We start from the raw sequence: 20,008 nt of genomic DNA on the forward strand, positions 1-20,008 counted from the left end.
TGGCGGCGATCGGATGTTACACGCAGCTAGCAAAGTGCTAGCTGCGTGTAACAAAAAAAAATTATGCAAATTGGCCCACCAGGGCCTGAGAAATCCTCCACGGCGGCATAGCCCGAACTGAGTTCGGGATAACCGCCAAGGAGGTTAACTGTTATTTCCCCAAGTACAACACCAAAGCACTGCCCAAAAGGTAAACGAAGACTGCAAAATAAATGTGATTGAATTAATATGTATTCAAAGGTGTATTGGGACTGGAAAAGAAATATAATTGCCTAAGTGATGTGTGTAACAGTACTCTTGTTATCATTAAACAAAAGTACATTTCATCCCGTTTTTATTGAATATGAACTTTTTTTCACAGTGATTGAATGAACTGAGTCTTTAATGTGGGAACACCGCTCTCTAGTGGTCAGATTATTTTACTTTAAATTTCACTGCTTCGAAGTGAAAAAATGAAAATGTTTGCATTTGTCAGCTTTGTGGTATGCTGAGAGCAATGAAACTGGGGGGTAGGAATGTCACTGTGTCAATGTAATGTAACGTAATGAGTGGTGCGCACGTAGTGCAGCTCGCTTTACGCTTTATATACACAAAGTGTGCATCAAGTATAGTTATAAAATTATAGATGCAATGCATGCATTATGTATGTACTGAGAGTTGCACTATGTGCGCAATGCATATTACGTTACTTGCAAAAAAACTGGTAAAATTGCTATGCATTATTTGTGAATATATTTACCTATATGGGATCCACATCTGCAAAACACATAGTTTATTTGTGAATAAAAAAAAATCTTTCAAATCTCAAATGTTATATTACTATTAGGTAATCACTACTACTGTTGCCATTCCCCCATAGCAAGTGCAGCCATATGGCCCCTATAATAAGTGTAACCAATTTCCTCTCTAACAAGTGTAAAACATGTCTCTCCAAAATACATGCAGCCTCAGGTAACAAGTTTCTCAGTCAACTCTTTGTGCTAGTTTCATTACAAAGGGAACCCGAGGTGGGAGACATATGGAGCCTGACATATATATTTCCTTTTAAACAATGCGCATTGCAGTCAGACTGGATTAGCCACATGCTTGTTTTAGATGTGTGATTCACACACTACTGAGCAAAAAATAAGCAGGACTGCCGGGCAACTGGTATTGTTTGAAAATAAATAAATATGTCAGTTTCCATATGTTTCTCACCTCAGGCTTCTATAAGTATAGAGATAGACAATTAAGGAATTCCTAGACACATGGGGCCACATTCAGTAAAAATGGACCTAAATATCCCAGATAGGAGGAGGCTGAGGAGAAGCGGAGTTTTTGAGCACCATCTCTTTTATATTAGATCATAAGAGTGCCAAAGAATGATCTAGACCTAGGTCTAGGGCACATGGACTTTTGCAGACCATTGAAATCTTTCTGGGTTCATATAGGCAATTTTGATGAATTTTTTGGAATCTGACGTTCAGAATTAATATAACTGGTTATATTCATCTACCAATGGTGTTACCATCCTGCTAGTATTACAGGAATACCATGATTGGTTAGGTTGGAGGACTGCAGCCTCCTCCTATCTGGGATATTTAGGTCCATTTTTATCATATACGTGTTTGTTGGTTTTTCTTGTGTAGTTTTGATATATATTTATATATATGTTACATTGTGCTTTTTCATCTAATTGACTAAATATAAATAAATATAATAACAAAATTTTGCATGCACCCAAGAGTCAGTTCATCTTTTGTTCTATGCCTATTATTAACGCTGACATGGTGCATGCAGATTTTTCAATATAGTTGTTTTTCAACCTGATTTATATTGAGTCGCTAGACTTTCAAATTATGTTTGTCTGATTCCTGTTTGGGTACCCCTTCTTGCAATACACATCCACATTCAGTAAAGTTGCAATTTTAACATTGCTTTCACAAACTAAATAGTGAATATTGTGCAGTTAGCACAACCCGCATTACCAGGGAGGGTAATGCTTATGTTGCATTGTATGTGCATGTGCATTACACAAGTTGCACAACATGTGTTACCCTAGCAATGCAAGCCTTACTCGGTTAATGTGGTATGCGCTAATTGTGCAATGCATGCTTCGTAATACTTGCAGAAGTAATGGTGAAACTTTAACAGAGCTAACTGAATATGGCCCATGGTTTACTGCCAGTACTAGTATTATGAGGAAAATAAATCATTGCTACACAAGCAGTGAAAATGTTAGCTTAATGCTGAATTCTGTGCTTGCTGACCATAGAGTTTACTACTAGTATTACATGGAGATACATTTTGTAAAGCAGTAACACAGAGGCGCCAAGTAGAGTAAAATCGATTAAAAACTGTTTAAAAAAGGGAAGTTGGTGGACTCACCTCCCTCGTAGAAAGAAAGACCCGACAATGGGACATTACTCTCAATATAAAGTAACTTTTTATTAAAAGCTCCAAAGTTGCAATGTGTTTCACGGGTCACAATCCCGCTTCATCAGGCAAAATGTTTTGGAGGGTACTGGGGGAGGGAAACAAAGGGAAAATGGGTTGTCAGAGGAACACTTAACACAAGTACCGAAAAATGCAACAGTATACAGGTAATAGTAATATAATGCAAAATATATATACGCAACAATGTTGGTCTAGATACATTGTAAATGTCAATAATTTCTGCAAAGGTGCCAATGCTACATAATGAAAGTGACAGTGGAAAACAATTCTGCACAACGGATTTAAGATGTCAAGAAACAATAAAAGCACATAAAAAATAGCAAGCATCCAAATGGTATACAAACTGAAATTATGGTCGAGCCTGGAGAATGGGAGTACTTGCAAAGGGGTTGGGACAGGTTGATGATATCACTGCAATTTAGTGAATATGCCTCATAAAACTAAATTTACTAAATATCAGTAAGATATTAAATAATGGTTGGTGTAAGTAATGTTAGGTAGCGCATGGCAATCTTATCAATATTTAGTGAATTTATCCCAATATTTGGTAAGTATAACACTGTATATAATAGAATAACATTGGGCAGAGCTACAGGGTGGCATACTGAGCATGTGATGTTCTGAACACAGTGATGGCTACTACGTGCGAATCCTTCACTGTGCTGGCGGCAAGATTTTTTCAACTAATTGGTGGCTGACATCTTGAGCAGGTATACACAGCTTATATGCCCTGTGCTTACGCAGACCGCTTGCCAGTTTATTAGGCTTTGCTAAGCAGCGCCCAGCTGTGCCCACTCATGCGTGGAGCCTGTTTTTGTACTGTTCTTATATGCAACAAACCCAATAAAATGTTTACATTTTACACTATCAGAGTATTTTTTTTAGCACTGAACCGAGCTACATCAGGACAAGAGCCATGCTGACTATGAGAGAGGCCTTGGGGTGGCCTACATCCCAGATGCTCAGATGGGCCCTGATCAGCCGCAGAGTCCGGTGAGTCAGAGAACACAAAGGGGGGCGTATGTTGATGCCTGCCTTGGATACATATTCACTATCTGTATATCCTATTCCAGCCTGGACTTATGAACATATGCCTGCTACAGCTATCCTGTTGATACTAAATACCTCATGAGTGCTTTGATCCCATTTCTCTCTAAAATTTTTAATAAAAAAGAACAGGAGGATATGGCAGACAACATAGCAGAATTGGCAGCAGAACAAGTCTTGGTACATTTACTGCCTTGTAGCAAGTTAATTCAAACCAATGCTCTTTTGCTGAGGTCATTTGTCATGAATTAAGTAAATTCTTCATGCCATGAGCAGAAGGTCTTCATCATAGCTCCTAATGATGAGAATGTTGCTCTGCAAAGTGTTGCTGGGTTAGTGGCAGCTGATGTGACAGATGATGCAAGCTGGAAGTCAGGTATAAGTGCAATCTAGGGCAAGGGAAAGAAGCAACAATAAAGGACCCAACTGTATTGCAGAAGCATTGTGCTAAACAGTCCAAGGGTCAAGGCATGCAGCAAACAAAAGAAATCATATATCAGGTCTAACACTTGGGCAGGCAGCATTAACAAGGAGTAAGCTGAGTTTGGAAGCTACAATTGTAAAAACAAAATACAAGCAAGGTATCAGCATGCAGAATTGAATAGTTTTTTTAACATGCCCTCTAGTCACAAGTTGTAGCACACAGGTTGTGTACACACAGCAGAATACAGTATTTGCCAGCAGATGCTATGGGTATGTTTATGCAACACAAGTTACAGTATGTGCATGTTTATGGAACTCAAGACTGGTACAAGGAGCATGACTGAAACAAAAGTAAGTCATGGAAGTTAAAGGTTCATGAATTGAAAGCGGACCTGAACTCCGTCTCTGCTCTAAAAGATACGCGACAGCATAATAACCTTTAAAGAAAAACATTTCTTTGTTACAACTGAGACAAATCCTGCAATAAATCTGCACTTTTTCTACTTCCTGCTTTCATGGAAGCAGACATATTGATAATATCCTGTGCTTTCAAATGAGCTTATCTGCCGTAGCAATCAGGTGACACGGGGAGAGATCAAATTACAATTTGTGATTAGACACAACTGAGAAGGAATTAGACAGGCTAAACCCTCTACAATACATACAGGGTGCCTTTCTTTATGTTTTCCTTCTGTCCTGTGCAAAAGTTCAGATTCACTTCAAATTGACTATTACAAATTTCTTCTGGCAGGGGCATCCAGTATCTGGAGAAAATGTAGGTTTGCACCTATAACCCATTCATAGGATGGAATACTACATTTTATTTTGGGAGTTCGTGTGTATAAGACTAACGGAAACGGAAAGATTTGCCAATACAGAATAGTAAGCTCATTTGGGCCAGCTTACAGCATGGTCTAAAGGGAAAGGTTAAGACTGCCTAATTGTAAAATAGTGAAGAGTAAAATTTTTAAAAAGGATCTCACTGCAAACAATTTTTAACAAAATCCCTGCAATTATTATTATTGCCCCGGAGTTCTTTTATGTTGGTGACATAATTGGCTTTAGATGAGAAAAATCATTTTTCAATCTTGCTTATGTGAAAAAATATTGCTCACCTCAGGTTGGAGAATTTTGTTAATTACATGAGTTTAACCTTTACATTTAATTCCTTTTTTTTTATTTTTTTCAGTTGAAAAAAATCAGAGCACAACTCTGATTTGATTTATTTATTTATTTTTTTTTGTAATTTTTATTGTAGTTTCATTTTAACAAAAAGAAAGAAAATAAACCGAAAATTCAGAAGAAAATAAATAAAAGCTTTAAATTGTTTTGCATGTCATTGACTTTAATATGTATGTGATCCTTTACAACCCAGACAGAATTTTGGTTCCCACAGATTGGTTATGTGCCCATGTCACACACAGATTACCACCAATCAATTACAGATACTACTGATCTCAACTCATTATGTGCATAAAGCACACCTGTCCACAGAATCAGTTCCTTGCATTACAACCTCTCCATCACCGTAGGCAAGAATAAAGTACTGTCGAACGACATTCTAGACAAGATTGTAGACCTGCACAATGCTGGAATGGGCTTTCAGACTATTAGCAAGAAGCTCAGCTTTGGCCCTTGCACACATGTTGAACACACTTGAGCAGCAGAAGCTCAAGCCTCTTGTATTGCATATGACTGCCTAAAGGGAAAGTTAATGCAGCCCTTTTATATAGTTGTCTAGTTTTTCCACAGGTCTAACACTGCTACCAGCCTCCCACTGAAATTTTTAGCCACTACTTAGGGGTCAGACAACAGGGTATGATTGCATTTACAAATAGGGAGGACATTTGACCCATGGAGGCCTGACCAGTGTGGAATTCAGTGTGTGAGTATGCAGCATTGCATCCTTCCACTCATATTACTGCCTTCTACATTTTAACAATTCAACAATGCGCATCTGTACTTCAAGCTAACTTGAGTCAAGTGTGCAAAAATCTAATGTTTCCCTAGAGCCCCTAGTTTGCTTAAAGAAAGTTCATACTAACAAATTACACTCATTATATGATACAGAATTTTTCTGTTATCTTTATTTACTTTGAACTTAATTTGATTTTCCCAAAAAATGGGCAGAATATTAATCCAACTTGCAAGTTGCAAATACTTTCCAACCTCACTAAATTAATTCAAAACTTTGGATTAAGTATTGTGCGCTTGAGAAAATATGATGACTAATGAAATGACACAAACAATATATTCAAAGGAATGTTGCAAGTCACACATTTGGAAACCATTATTTTATTGTCATATCTTCAAAAGCTAGGCTTTACACGATATCTGTAACGTATGCTTCTAGGACCACATTTACAGCCATGGAAAAGATAATATCATCTTTGTAGTTACTGAATAATATTATAATAATAGAATTTGTAATCAAGCACTATCTGCTGGTACTACCAAAGACATAAACATCTTCATTGGCATCCTATCCATGCTTGGCTGTTGGCCCTATGAAACCATTTCAAATGAATCCTTAATTAAGCAAAAGAATCTTATTGTCTGAAGAATCATCCAAACTGAGTCACAGCAATTAATGTGGTGGGTTGGCTCTGTTTTATCTCTGTTTACGAGTCCCATCGGGTTTTGATTATTAAAGTAATTTTGGAAGAATGTCTTTTTATGTTATTTTGTTCCGTAAGCACATGCACTGATTTCTACTGGAATGCATCAGATTCATGAAAAATTAAATAAGCAAACACAATGAAATATGTATTTATGTATCCTCCAGCTATTGAAAGCGTGTGTCCATTCTTCATTAACTTTTTGCATCTGTGTACCTGTCAAATCTGTGCCCTTACTTTGTTGGACTATGTGCATCTACCTCTCTTGATAGATGTGTAAGATGAACGATGTACCCTTTATAATAAATGATTAAGGCTGGATTCACAGTGGTTAGCTGCATAATGCACATGTTACCGACTAACACCGCTCAATTCTGTACTGAACTCTGCTGCTCGACTCATTCATCTCTCCTCTCGCTCTTCCTCTGCTGACCCTCTCTGTCAAGCTCTTCACTGGCTACCAATTAATGAGAGGATTCAGTTCAAACTCTTAACCATAACCTACAAAGCTCTCCACAATCTCTCTCCCCTGTACATCTCCTCACTAGTCTCCAGATACCAACCCAACCGCAATCTCAGATCTGCACACGAGCTTCTTCTATCCTCTTCTACAATTACCTCCTCACATTCACGTGTACAAGACTTCTCACGTGCCTCACCCCTCCTCTGGAATGCCCTTCCACAACACATCCGCCACTCTCCCACCTTCGAAATCTTTAAACGTTCCCTCAAAACCCACCTTTTCCGACAAGCATATTCTCTAGCTTAGGCCATGCACCCACTAAATAACCTAATTACGCACTGCCTGTACATATACTGTATACTTCCCCCACCTCTTGTTTCCACCCCATTCCTTTAGATTGTAAGCTCGCAAGGGCAGGGCTCTCACCCTTTTGTGTTGGAATGGAATGTTATTAATTCAATTGCTTGCACACTGTTAGAAATTTATACATTTTAGTCATCATGTTAAATCAAGTTGTAATCAGCAGTGCTGTGTCTTGCATCAGTGTTCATATTTCATGTATATGATTGTCTGTATCATTATGTATCCCTTGTTTGTTTTCTTACATTGTACAGCGCCACGGAATATGTTGGCGCTTTATAAATAAATAATAATAATAAATAATGTTATACTGAGTGCGGATAGCAATGGAGACTGGACATAGACTTAAAGGAACACTATAGATTAATATGTTTATTTTGATTGAAATAGGAATTGATTGAGAATTGCTGCTAAGTACTGGTGTATACATTTCACTGGCAACATCTTTGTTTACTGTTATCAAATACTTTCACACTTTACTGACGCCAAAACTAACGGCAGAATGAACCATGGGGGGGGGGGGGGGGGATTCCCCTCTCACTTCATCAGTTAAACCTGTGTGTGAGAGAATGCTCTCAGCAGCTGCAGCTGCTGTGTCCTGTATCTCTGACTGAAAAGCCTAAAGAGAGCAGAGGAAATGTAACTTGTTACAGTGGCTTGCAAAAGTATTCAGCCCCCTTGAAGTTTTCAACATTTTGTCATATTACTGCCACAAACACGAATTTTATTGGAATTCCACGTGAAAGACCAATACAAAGTGGTGTACACGTGAGAAGTAGAACGAAAATCATACATGATTCCAAACATTTTTTACAAATAAATAACTGCAAAGTGGGGTGTGCATAATTATTCGCCCCCCCCCCCCCCCCCCCTGAGTCAATACTTTGTAGAACCACCTTTTGCTGCAATTACAGCTGCCAGTCTTTTAGGATATGTCTCTACCAGCTTTGCACATCTAGAGACTGAAATCCTTGCCCATTCTTCTTTGCAAAACAGCTCCACCTCAGTCAGATTAGATGGACAGTGTTTGTGAGCAGCAGTTTTCAGATCTTGCCACCGATTCTTGATTGTATTTAGACCTGGACTTTGACTGGGCCATTCTAACACATGGATATGTTTTGTTTTAAACCATTCCATTGTTGCCCTGGCTTTATGTTTAGGGTTGTTGTCCTGCTGGAAGGTGAACCTCTGCCCCAGTCTCAAGTCTTTTGCAAACTCTAAGAGGTTTTCTTCCAAGATTGCCCTGTATTTGGCTCCATCCATCTTCCCATCAACTCTGAACAGCTTCCCTGTCCCTGCTGAAGAGAAGCACCCCCAGAGAATGATGCTGCCACCACCATATTTGACAGTGGAGATGGTGCATTCTGAGTGATGTGCAGTGTTAGTTTTCCGCCACACATAGCTTTTTGCACTTTGGCCAAAACGTTCTATTTTGGTCTCATTTGACCAGAGCACCTGCTTCCACATGGTTGCTGTGTCCCCCACATGGCTTGTGGCAAACTGCAAACGGGACTTCTTATGCTTTTCTGTTAACAGTGGCTTTCTTCTTGCCACTCTTCCATAAAGACCAACTTTGTGCAGTGCATGACTAATAGTTGTCCTATGGACAGATTCCCCCACCTGAGATGTAGATCTCTGCAGCTCGTCCAGATTCACCATAGGCCTCTTGACTGCATTTTTGATCAGCGCTCTCCTTGTTCGGCCTCTGAGTTTAGTTGGACAGCCTTGTCTTGGTAGGTTTACAGTTGTGCCATACTCCTTCCATTTCTGAATGATCGCTTGAACAGTGCTCCGTGGGATTTTCAAGGCTTTGGAAATCTTTTTGTAGCCTAAGCCTGCATTAAATTTCTCAATAACTTTATCCCTGACCTGTCTGGAGTGTTCTTTGGACTTCATGGTGTTGTTGCTCCCAAGATTCTCCTAGACAACCTCTGAGGCCGTCACAGAGCAGCTATATTTGTACTGACATTAGATTACACACAGGTGCACTCCACTTAGTCATTAGCACTCATCAGGCAATGTCTTTGGGCAACTGGCTGCACTCAGACCAAAGGGGGCTGAATAATTACGCACACCCCACTTTGCAGTTATTTATTTGTAAAAAAAATGTTTGGAATCATGTATGACTTTAGTTCCACTTCTCACGTGTACACCACTTTGTATTGGTCTTTCACGTGGAATTCCAATAAGATTGATTCATGTTTGTGGCAGTAATATGACAAAATGTGGAAAACTTCAAGGGGGCCGAATACTTTTGCAAGCCACTGTATAAACATTTGTAATTGTCTGTAACACGACAGCTTTTCATATTGTTTTTGCTTTCAGAGAAAAATACTATGTAGTCTGGTATGCAACACTGGCTGTGCATTGAAGCAGACACCCCTTCTGCAATTGATTTGTTCTACATACACATAAAGCTAAATCCTACACTCAATAAATTAAAGTTTTTGCCTCTGATATTTAAGATGAAAAGTAGGAAAATGTTTACACAGCTACTTAGACATTATTTGTACATTGTCATTTTAGAACACTTGGGTATTGATAGTGTTCCTTTAAATACAAATCATGCATGCAGCAAGTTAGAATAACAAGAAAAGCTAGAATGTGGTACTGTGAAAAGGCCCACCGAACTGTATGGGCGGCTGACATGCAGAATTATTTTGCAATGGAACTGAACATTGTAAACTAGCCCTTAGGGTATTGAAAATCATCTTTAAAGGGAACCTAGAGAGAGAGAGGGATATGGAGGCTGGCATATTTATTTAATTTTAAACAATACCAGTTGCCTAGCTGTCCTGCTGATCCTCTGGCTCTTAATACTTTTTGCCACAGACCCTCAAGAAGCATTCATATCAAATCAGATTCTGACAAAAATATGACAAGTTTAGCTGCATGCTTTTTTTCAGGTGTTTCTGATTCAGACACTACTGCAGCCAGAGAGATCAGCAGGACTTCAAGGCAACTGATATTGTTTAAAAGGACATAAATATGTCAGCCTCCATATCTGTTTCACTTCAGGCGTCCTTTAAATTCACACATGCGACCATTTAATGTGGGCTCACAGTGTAGTGGGCAAAGTGAAAACGGACCTAAACATACATTGTAACTTGCAAGTTTGCATTTGGAGAATGCTTTCATATCATAATATGCATTAGCAATACTGTTTTCCCAAGATCAAGGATATTGTATTAGTAAAAATATAAAAACATCTTTATAAATGCAAACTGCTTGTGGAACCCAGCCCAATGAATGAATGCCTCAAAAGAAAGGACCTTACCGGGAGAGGGAAGATAGATAAGGGAACTTGGATAAGTGAACATGGAGAGGGGTGAGGAAAGGGATGTGGAAGGGTCAATACATTACATTGCCTATAAATGCAGGCATTGGTTTCCAAGGGCCTGATTCACAAAGCTTTTCTGTTAAATTATCTCACCTTACCTATTAACTCACAATTTATCTCTGTTTAAATGACTTAACTCATGATTTAGCTCTCCTTAACTGACTTAACTCATTGTTTAACTCTCCATAACTGACTTAAATCATAGTTTAGTTCTCCGTATCTATTTAGCTAATGAATTATCTATCCTTATTTGTGTATCTCATGCATTAGCACACTTTACAGTTAAGGTGAAAAATAAGTAACCTTTGTGAATCAAGCCCTAAAGGCCTTTTTTGTGCTGACTGCAGCCTTACAGCATCTCTAGAGGCTTCTGGACTCATGGGCTTCAATGCTCCACAGCTTCAATGGAATGAGATAAAAGAACATCTGTTGTGTACTACTGTCACACAACTGATAATTATACTTGCATATTTTTTCCATATTATCTGACATCATATATCTGCGTATTATTTCTGCTTTTTAATTCGCTGCTTAGTTTTCCTGCTTCTATTGCTTCTTGCCGCTAACAGCAACCCTATTCTCAACTACAGCTACGATTGGGTTGTATTTTATTTTAATACCTTTACTTGTTTAGTTCTGGACATTTTTGTTGGATGTACTTCCTCTTTGTTTTTTATGTCTTACACCGCTACAGAGTGCTGCAATATTTATCTGATTATTATTACCAAGAGCATTTGTATTCTGGATCTGCAGTAACTTATTGCTTTATTGGGGGACATTTTTTTACAGAGTTCAAAATAATTTTGGTGAAAGCTATAGACCGAGCGTGAGACTGGATTGTTTTGCTCACGCACAGAACAATACTGAACAACCTTGGACGCCTGCTATATTTCTTATTTCAGAAAGGCTGGAAGTTGAATCACCCAGACAAACATTTCTAGTCCCTGATAAAGCGGTGGCCTTAGGATCCTTGATAAAAGATAAATGTATGAAAGGTCTAAAAATACATTCACTGATACTAACTCATTCTGAATACAAATTTAGCTGCAGCTATCAGTTCTTAAATATTTGGACATAGATTTGAAAGCCATTAATCATTTATTGTACCTACTCTTTGGTTTGATATCAAGATGTTCCAAGATGTCCAACCTGATGGGTGCGCCCTGTCGAAAATAATATCATCTGTGTGAAGTGTAAGATGTGGTCGTTCATAAACCGTAGATGTCAATGCATGTATGGGGACCTTGTATAACTATTACAGCATTGTTGCTGCAAAATACTAAGATTGAACACAAACATCTGACAGAGTTCATTGCCTACTAATCTAAGGAAGGAGTTATACTGGGACATATATATCGAGGTGAACATAGGGGGAACATTTCTAATCTACATGGAAGGTAACCCATCTCGCTGGTATAGACATATCTGAGGCAACTTTCAAGTGTGTACAGCACACCAGAGATTCGGACATGACTGCCAGAAGATATTTCTTAGAAGAGGTCTGTGCTCGAACATCCATGTTCAAATTAGGAAAATATGCATATTGAGAAGGGAGCGAGACATCTCTGGCTTATCTGGGGAAGTTATCAGCCAGGAAAATGCAGCCAAGCAAACTGATTTTTGCTGTTAATCGCATGAGCCAAGATGCAAGCTTGGGTGATCACGCAAACATATCATTTCCAAATCTGACCTTAAAATGCTCTATTATTCATCTTAAAATTATACCATAAACATTTACATACGGTTGCAAATACATATAAAATCCACAGACACCTCCGTGTCACAAGGTCCTAACTCTAACATGAAGAATCATACTGTAAATGCATTTGGTGTAAGCTCACACAAAAATGGATACACTGTATGTAGGTTGGAGCAGTGTGGAAAGCACAGGGGAATAAGGCTGATCCGTCAAAAGTTTACCAGATTTTTTTTTTTAATTTGCAATGATTGGTTGGAAATTGCCATCCTCACCTGGATCATTATTATATCAGATCTAAGGCCCTGTTCACATTGCAAGAGCTTCTCTAAGCGCTTTGTGATTTTAAAAGCTCTTGCTAATGTTATCCTATGTGTGTGTTCACACTGGAGCAATGTGATTTTGTAAAAATCCCTCATAGCATTGCATAAGCAAGAGCTTTCAAAATCTCTAGCGCTTAGGGCCTGAGCCCACTAACGCAGTTGTGCGCAATTGTGTGCAGTTGTGTCCGCTTTTCAGCATCTGTAACATTGATGTGTTGCTGAAAAGCAGACACAACTGCGCACAACTGCGTTACATAGCTACATAGTTACATAGTTATTTTGGTTGAAAAAAGACATACGTCCATCGAGTTCAACCAGAGAACAAAGTACAACACCAGCCTGCTCCCTCACATATCCCTGTTGATCCAGAGGAAGGTGAAAAAACCCTTACAAGGCATGGTCCAATTAGCCCCAAAAGGGAAAAAATTACTTCCCGACTCCAGATGGCAATCAGATAAAATCCCTGGATCAACATCATTAGGCATTACCTAGTAATTGTAGCCATGGATGTCTTTCAACGCAAGGAAAGCATCTAAGCCCCCTTTAAATGCAGGTATAGAGTTTGCCATAACGACTTCCTGTGGCAATGCATTCCACATCTTAATCACTCTTACTGTAAAGAACCCTTTACTAAATAAATGGCTAAAACATTTTTCCTCCATGCGCAGATCATGTCCTCTAGTCCTTTGAGAAGGCCTAGGGACAAAAAGCTCATCATTCGCTTCTTTGTTCTCCTGGCTTATGACAAAAAGCTCATCCGCCAAGCTATTATATTGCCCTCTGATGTATTTATACATGTTAATTAGATCCCCTCTAAGGCGTCTTTTCTCTAGACTAAATAAACCCAGCTTATCTAACCTTTCTTGGTAAGTGAGACCTTTTATCCCACGTATCAATTTTGTTGCTTGTCTCTGCACCTGCTCTAAAACTGCAATATCTTTTTTGTAATGTGGTGCCCAGAACTGAATTCCATATTCCAGATGTGGCCTTACTAGAGAGTTAAACAGGGGCAATATTATGCTAGCATCTCGAGTTTTTATTTCCCTTTTAATGCATCCCAAAATTTTGTTAGCTTTAGTTGCAGCAGCTTGGCATTGAGTACGATTATTTAACTTGTTGTCGATGAGTACTCCTAAGTCCTTCTCCAAGTTTGATGTCCCCAACTATATCCCATTTATTTTGTATGGTGCTAGACCATAAGTACGACCAAAATGCATGACTTTACATTTTTCAACATTGAATTTCATCTGCCATGTATGTGCCCATATAGCCATCCTATACAGATTCTGTTGCAATATGTCACTATCTTCCTGAGAGTTGATGATTCTGCACAATTTTGTACCATCTGCAAAAATAGCAACATTGCTCACTACTGCATCTACTGGGTCATTAATAAATAAATTGAAGAGCACTGGACCCAGTACAGACCACTGTGGGACCCCACTGCTAACAGTCTCCCATTTTGAGTATGATCCATTGACCACAACTCTTTGTTTTCTGTCATTAGCCAGTTCCCTATCCATGCACACAGACTCTTCCCCAGTCCTTGCATCCTCGACTTTTGCACCAGACTTTTGTGGGGAACAGTGTTGAAGGCCTTTGCAAAGTCCAAGTATATCACATCTACAGCATTCCCAATATCAACATTAGCGTTCACTACCTCATAAAAGCTGAGCATGTTAGTCAAACAGGACCTGTCTTTAGTAAACCCATGTTGATGCTGAGAAATAAGATAATTTTCTACTATGAAGTCCTGTATAGTATCTCTTAGTAACCCCTCAAATAGTTTGCATACAACTGATGTTAAGCTTACAGGTCTACAATTTCCTGGATCTGATTTTTTGCCCTTCTTAAATAATGGGAAAACGTGGGCTGTACGCCAATCCACTGGGACTCTGCCAGTTCAAAGAGAGTCATAAAAGATAAGATAAAGGGGTTTATCTATAACTGAACTTAATTTCCTTAGGACCCGAGGATGCATGCCATCCGGGCCAGGTGCCTTGTCTGTTTTTAATTTATCTAGTCTTGCCTTCACTTCTTCCTGCGTTAAGTATTTAATAATACAGTTGGAAGATTGAGACTCTTCTGCATCTGTAATTTGCAACAGTGCTGTTTCCTTTGTGAAGACAAACACTTATATAGCGCTTTTCTCCTGGCGGACTCAAAGCACCAGAGCTGCAGCCACTAGGACGCGCTCTATAGGTAGTAGCAGTGTTAGGGAGACTTGCCTAAGGTCTCCTGCTGAATAGGTGCTGGCTTACTGAACAGACAGAGCCGAGATTCGAACCCTGGTCAGAAGCAAAGAAAGCATTTAATAACTCTGCCTTACCTTGGTCATCCACCATTGAGTTCCCACCCTCATCCTTTAGGAGTCCTATACAGTCAACCTTTCTTTTTTTAGAGTTGATGTACTTGTAAACCTATTTGGGGTTAGATATCCCTAGCGATTTGATTTTCAGCTTCGATCTTTGCCAGCCTAATTTCTTTTTTACAATTTTTATTGCACTCCTTATAATTGCTTAGTGCAGCCTCAGTCCCCTCCTGTTTTAGGACCTTATAGGCATTATTTTTCCTCTTCATTTTATCTCTAACCTTTCTATTCATCCATAGAGGCCTTTTTTTATGCCTAGACATTTTGTTTCCATATGGGATATACATACTACAATATTGATTGAGAATACGTTTAAAAGCTTGCCATTACCCTTCAGTGTCCTTCCCTTGTAGTACATTATCCCAGTTCACCAAACTTAGTGCCTGCCTAAGTTGATTGAACTTTGCTTTTCTAAACGTCATAGTTTTAGTGGTCCCGCTGCCCCGTGGCCTATCAGTCACCAGATCAAACGTTATCATGTTGTGATCACTATTTCCCAAATGTTCTTGAACCTGCACATTTGATACATTATCTGGTCTATTAGAAAGGATCAGATCCAGTAACGCAATCCCCCTAGTTGGTTCCGTTACCATTTGAGTCAAGTAATTGTCCTGTAGTGCTGCCAGAAATCTGCTGCTTTTACCAGAATGGGTAGCCTCAATACCCCAGTCAATGTCTGGAAAGTTGAAGTCGCCCATAACTATGACCTCATTTTTACTTGCAGCTTTTTCAATTTGCTGTAGTAATCGCAGTTCTGCAGCTTCATTAATATGAGGTGGCCTGTAGCATACCCCAATATGCAATTGGCAACTTTTATTTCCACCATGAATATTTACTTAAACGGACTCCACATCTTCGCAATCTTCCTCCATCTCATCGTTGAGGACAGCTGTAAAAGAATTCTTAACAAAGAGACAGACCCCTCCACCTTTTTTCCCTGTTCTATCCTTCCTAAACACATTGTATCCCTCTATATTAGCTATCCAGTCATGGCTTTCATCCATCCATGTCTAGGTTATTCCCACAATGTCATAGCCTTTGTCATTCAGAATGAACTCTAGTTCGTCTATTTTATTTGCAAGGCTCCGAGCATTGGTTACCATGCACTTTATATTTTTTACCACCACATTTACCAATTTTGTTTACATGAATTGGGCTACTTGAAGTTTTACCAACCTCCTTAATCTTTACACTGTCCCCACCCCCCTCTCCACCCCCATAATATTAGGCTCCCACTGTCTTTTTACCTTATCTTGTCTACGTATTGAGACTTTATCCTCCCGTTAGTGGGCTCAGGCCCTTGTAGTGTGAAACCTAAGGGCTGAAAGAGCTTTTCCTAACCACTTGTGATTTTATGTGTTTGTTTCCTCACTGAAGCGATGCAATTTTCTTAAATTAACCCATAGCATTGCTGCATTACCAAGAGCTTTTCAAACCTTAGGTGGCTTCACACTGCAAGAGCTTTTTCTAAGCACTTGTAATTTTAAAAGCTCTTGCTAATGTAATGCTAAGTGTGTGTTTTCACTTGAGCGATGTGATTTTATGAAAATCACTCATTGGGTTGCATTAGCAAGAGCTTTTCAAATCACTTATGCTTAAAAAGTTCTTGTAGTGTAAACCTTTCATGAGTGATGCCTGGAGGTAAGTGAATTAGTGGTGGTGTGACTGCTGTTGCATGCAGCATCCAAGGGGAAGGTGATTAAGTTCTAATTGCAAGTGCCTGTTTGAGCTTGCAATCACACAACTGATAAATCACTTATCTTTTGGCAACCCTATAATGTTTAAAAATGTCCCAAATAAGAGTTGCATTGCCTTTTGCACCACCTAAAGTTCATTTTTAATGTGAGCCTTTCTTCCCCATTGTTCATCGACTACACTAAATTGGCCCTTTGGTATGCAAAACGTAAAATGCAATAAGGTATTTTTCCAGTCCAGCATTTTAGAAATTGTATAAGCACCACGTCAAGCATCTTGGATAAAACACTTTTGGCAACATCAGTTATCTTGATAAACGTGTGCAGTGTTATTTACTAATAATCATTCGTAAGTCCACACAGCAAGCCACAGGTTAGATAATGCTGCTGAAATAGCGCTCTGCTCATGTCTTTTATTCTCTCCAGATGCAGATGGGTTTGCAGAGTGTCTGATGTTCCAGATGGAGTTCACCACTTAAGTATTTCCAGATCATAATGTGGAAAAACCCATAAAGACTTTGAAGGAGCCTGTCGTGCCAGATGTGTATTTAACCAATGATTCTCTGATTATCTCATTTATTGTTTGTGTTATTATTTCACCTTCTCTAAATGAAAATGGAGATGGTTTGGCAGATACAAATCCCAATATCCAATCATATCTTTGTTGCCCACAAAATGGTGCCTTGTAAAATATAGCACTATGAGTAGAAACCAAGTTATGTTCGTGATTTACCAGCAGCTTTTAGTACAGATTTTCTCCATATTTGTACATATTAAATTACCACAGGTGAACTCCAATCAAGGTATAGAAACATCTCAGCAAGAAATGATCAAAAGAAATGGGAGGCACCTGAGCTAAATTTTCAGTTTAGTTGCAAAAGGTGTAACTACTAAATGTTTTTTTTTTCTTTTTAGCAAATTTACTAAATTGTCTAAAATGTTGTTTTCAATTTATCATTAAGGGGAAATGAGTATAGATTAATGACACATAATATAATTTAAATGGTAGTAGTAAAAGGCTGCAGCATAGCAAACTTAAAAAAAGTAAAGGTGCAAATAGTGTAATGTATAACACATAACGTATGTGTATAACACATGTACATAACGCGGGTTGTGCTATACGAGTGTGCAACACACACTATGCTACTGGTGTGAACACCAGTAGCAAGGCTTTTATAGCATCTCCTGATGAAGACACACTGTTGAATTGTAAGGAGGTAATCACAAAAGTGGACATTTATTGCCAAGCTGTAAGTAAAAGGAAAAAAAACTTGTGAATTTCTTATTTTAACATTTACAAATAAAACCTAATTTTAAAAGTGAAACAGGAATTTTGGCACAGAACGTCAGGATTTTTACTAAAATGTAGATAAACAATGTAGAGTAGGGATGCCAAACACAAATACACAATGTACTGAAACTAAAAACTGGGACCAAGTTGTGGGTCATCCTTGATGTCTAGTGGCCACCTTCCTCCTTTATACAGTCCCCTGGGGTCTAATGCCCCCCCTCCCTTATACAGTTCCCTGGTGTCTGATAGCCATCTCCCTCCCCATACCGTTCTCTGGTGTCTAATAGACCTTTCCCTCCCCATACAGTTCCCTGGTGTCTAATAGACCTTTCCCTCCCCTATACAGTTTCCTGGTGTCTAATAGACCTTTCCCTCCCCATACAGTTCCCTGGTGTCTAATAGACCTTTCCCTCCCCTATACAGTTTCCTGGTGTCTAATAGACCTTTCCCTCCCCATACAGTTCCCTGGTGTCTAATAGACCTTTCCCTCCCCTATACAGTTCCCTCCCTGGTGTCTAAAAGCCCCTCTCCCTTCACTATGTAACTTCATAAATTTAGCACGTAGCCAGCCATATAGGCTTAGTGCTCTGGTGCTTGTGGGCTAAATAGAATGCAAAGTGGGGAAACTACTTGATGCTACTGCGGGCCAGATTTGGCCAGAGATTGACATGTATGATACAGGGTAACAGACAGACGTGGTAAATTCTTATTAGGTGAAGTCTGATCTGTCATATCAAAAGTTGGAACTGTGTCAAGCTGTAATGAATGTATGTTTTGTGAGACAATGATACAACACAGTTATAAATATTGAAAATATTTTTTTTTTGTCTCCTGGCTGACATGTGTCTGATACTGTATTTCATAGAGTATCAACAACAAATAAATACCTGGTGCATAAAATGTTTCCCTCAGTAAAACCCAATTTATGAATTTCAGTTACAGCCAGGTTGTCCCATAGGCATTCCCATGTGGACACAAATGACCTTCTGAAACTGGCTAACCTTCTAGCGGTTTGTTTGCATGAGGACTAAAGTAGGGAATAAAGTATTTATTAAATGGTGCAACTCTTGAGCTTGTTGACATAATTTGCTAATTTTCAGTACAAAATGAATAACAGCCGTTGATGGGTTACTTAATTCTTTTTGTCTCACCCTCATGTGTTGAAACTGCAATGCAATAAAATAAATCCAAGAATTTTGAGTTGCTAATCCTCCTCCATCCTTTGGGTGTTGTAGGTGCTCCAGCTGTATCCTGCCCTTTCCCTTTGTCCTCATTTATTATCTACAGATGCTATCAATTATTTCAAATATTTTACCAGAGAGCCTCATAAACAAATGATAAATCACATTTAATATAATTGCATTAGTTCAACATTATCTAAGTTGGAAGTAGGAGTTACTGATGTTATAAATGAATGAATAAATCCAAGATGCAGACCTGAACCATGCAAAGGCGTGGGGTGCGCCACCTCTTCACAACCCCTGCCTGGGCATACCTACACTGATAGGTTTATGATCTTTCTCATGCACTTTGCTCACCTTTCCATACTCCTTTGCATTCCTACACTTTGGATTATTAATTATGTTATACCATATGCACTTTATTTTGTATGTATATATTTATAAATTGGAGAATACCCAGATAGCACATGGTGACCCAGAACCACTAGGAAAGTATTGGTGGCTAAAAGTAGTGATGGCCCGAACGGTTCGACCGCGAACTTATTCGCGCAAACATCGCTGGTCCACGTTCGCGTTAAAACACAAACTTTATGGTGAGTTCGATCCGCCCCTATACTACATCATTAGGCTCAACTTTGACCCTCTACATCACAGTCAGCAGACACATGGTAGCCAATCAGGCTACACTCCCTCCTGGAGCCCCCCCCCCCCCCCCCATATAAGGCAACTGCGTCGGCCATTATCCTCACCCGTGTGGCTGCAGTA

General features: G+C 39.1%; 1 long non-coding RNA gene across 1 annotated transcript in view; it reads left to right on the forward strand.

The window, feature by feature from the left end:
• LOC137517647 (uncharacterized) overlaps positions 1-17,288 on the forward strand; it is a 30,790-nt gene extending 13,502 nt beyond the window's left edge. The window contains exons 2-3 of the long non-coding RNA XR_011020608.1: positions 3,322-3,429; positions 17,204-17,288. This is a non-coding gene — a long non-coding RNA (uncharacterized lncRNA). The remainder of the gene's footprint in view (positions 1-3,321; positions 3,430-17,203) is intronic.
• The last annotated feature ends 2,720 nt before the right edge of the window (positions 17,289-20,008 follow it).

The sequence above is a fragment of the Hyperolius riggenbachi genome, chromosome 5 (genome assembly GCF_040937935.1).
Source record: "Hyperolius riggenbachi isolate aHypRig1 chromosome 5, aHypRig1.pri, whole genome shotgun sequence".
Classification (NCBI taxonomy): Eukaryota; Metazoa; Chordata; class Amphibia; order Anura; family Hyperoliidae; genus Hyperolius; species Hyperolius riggenbachi.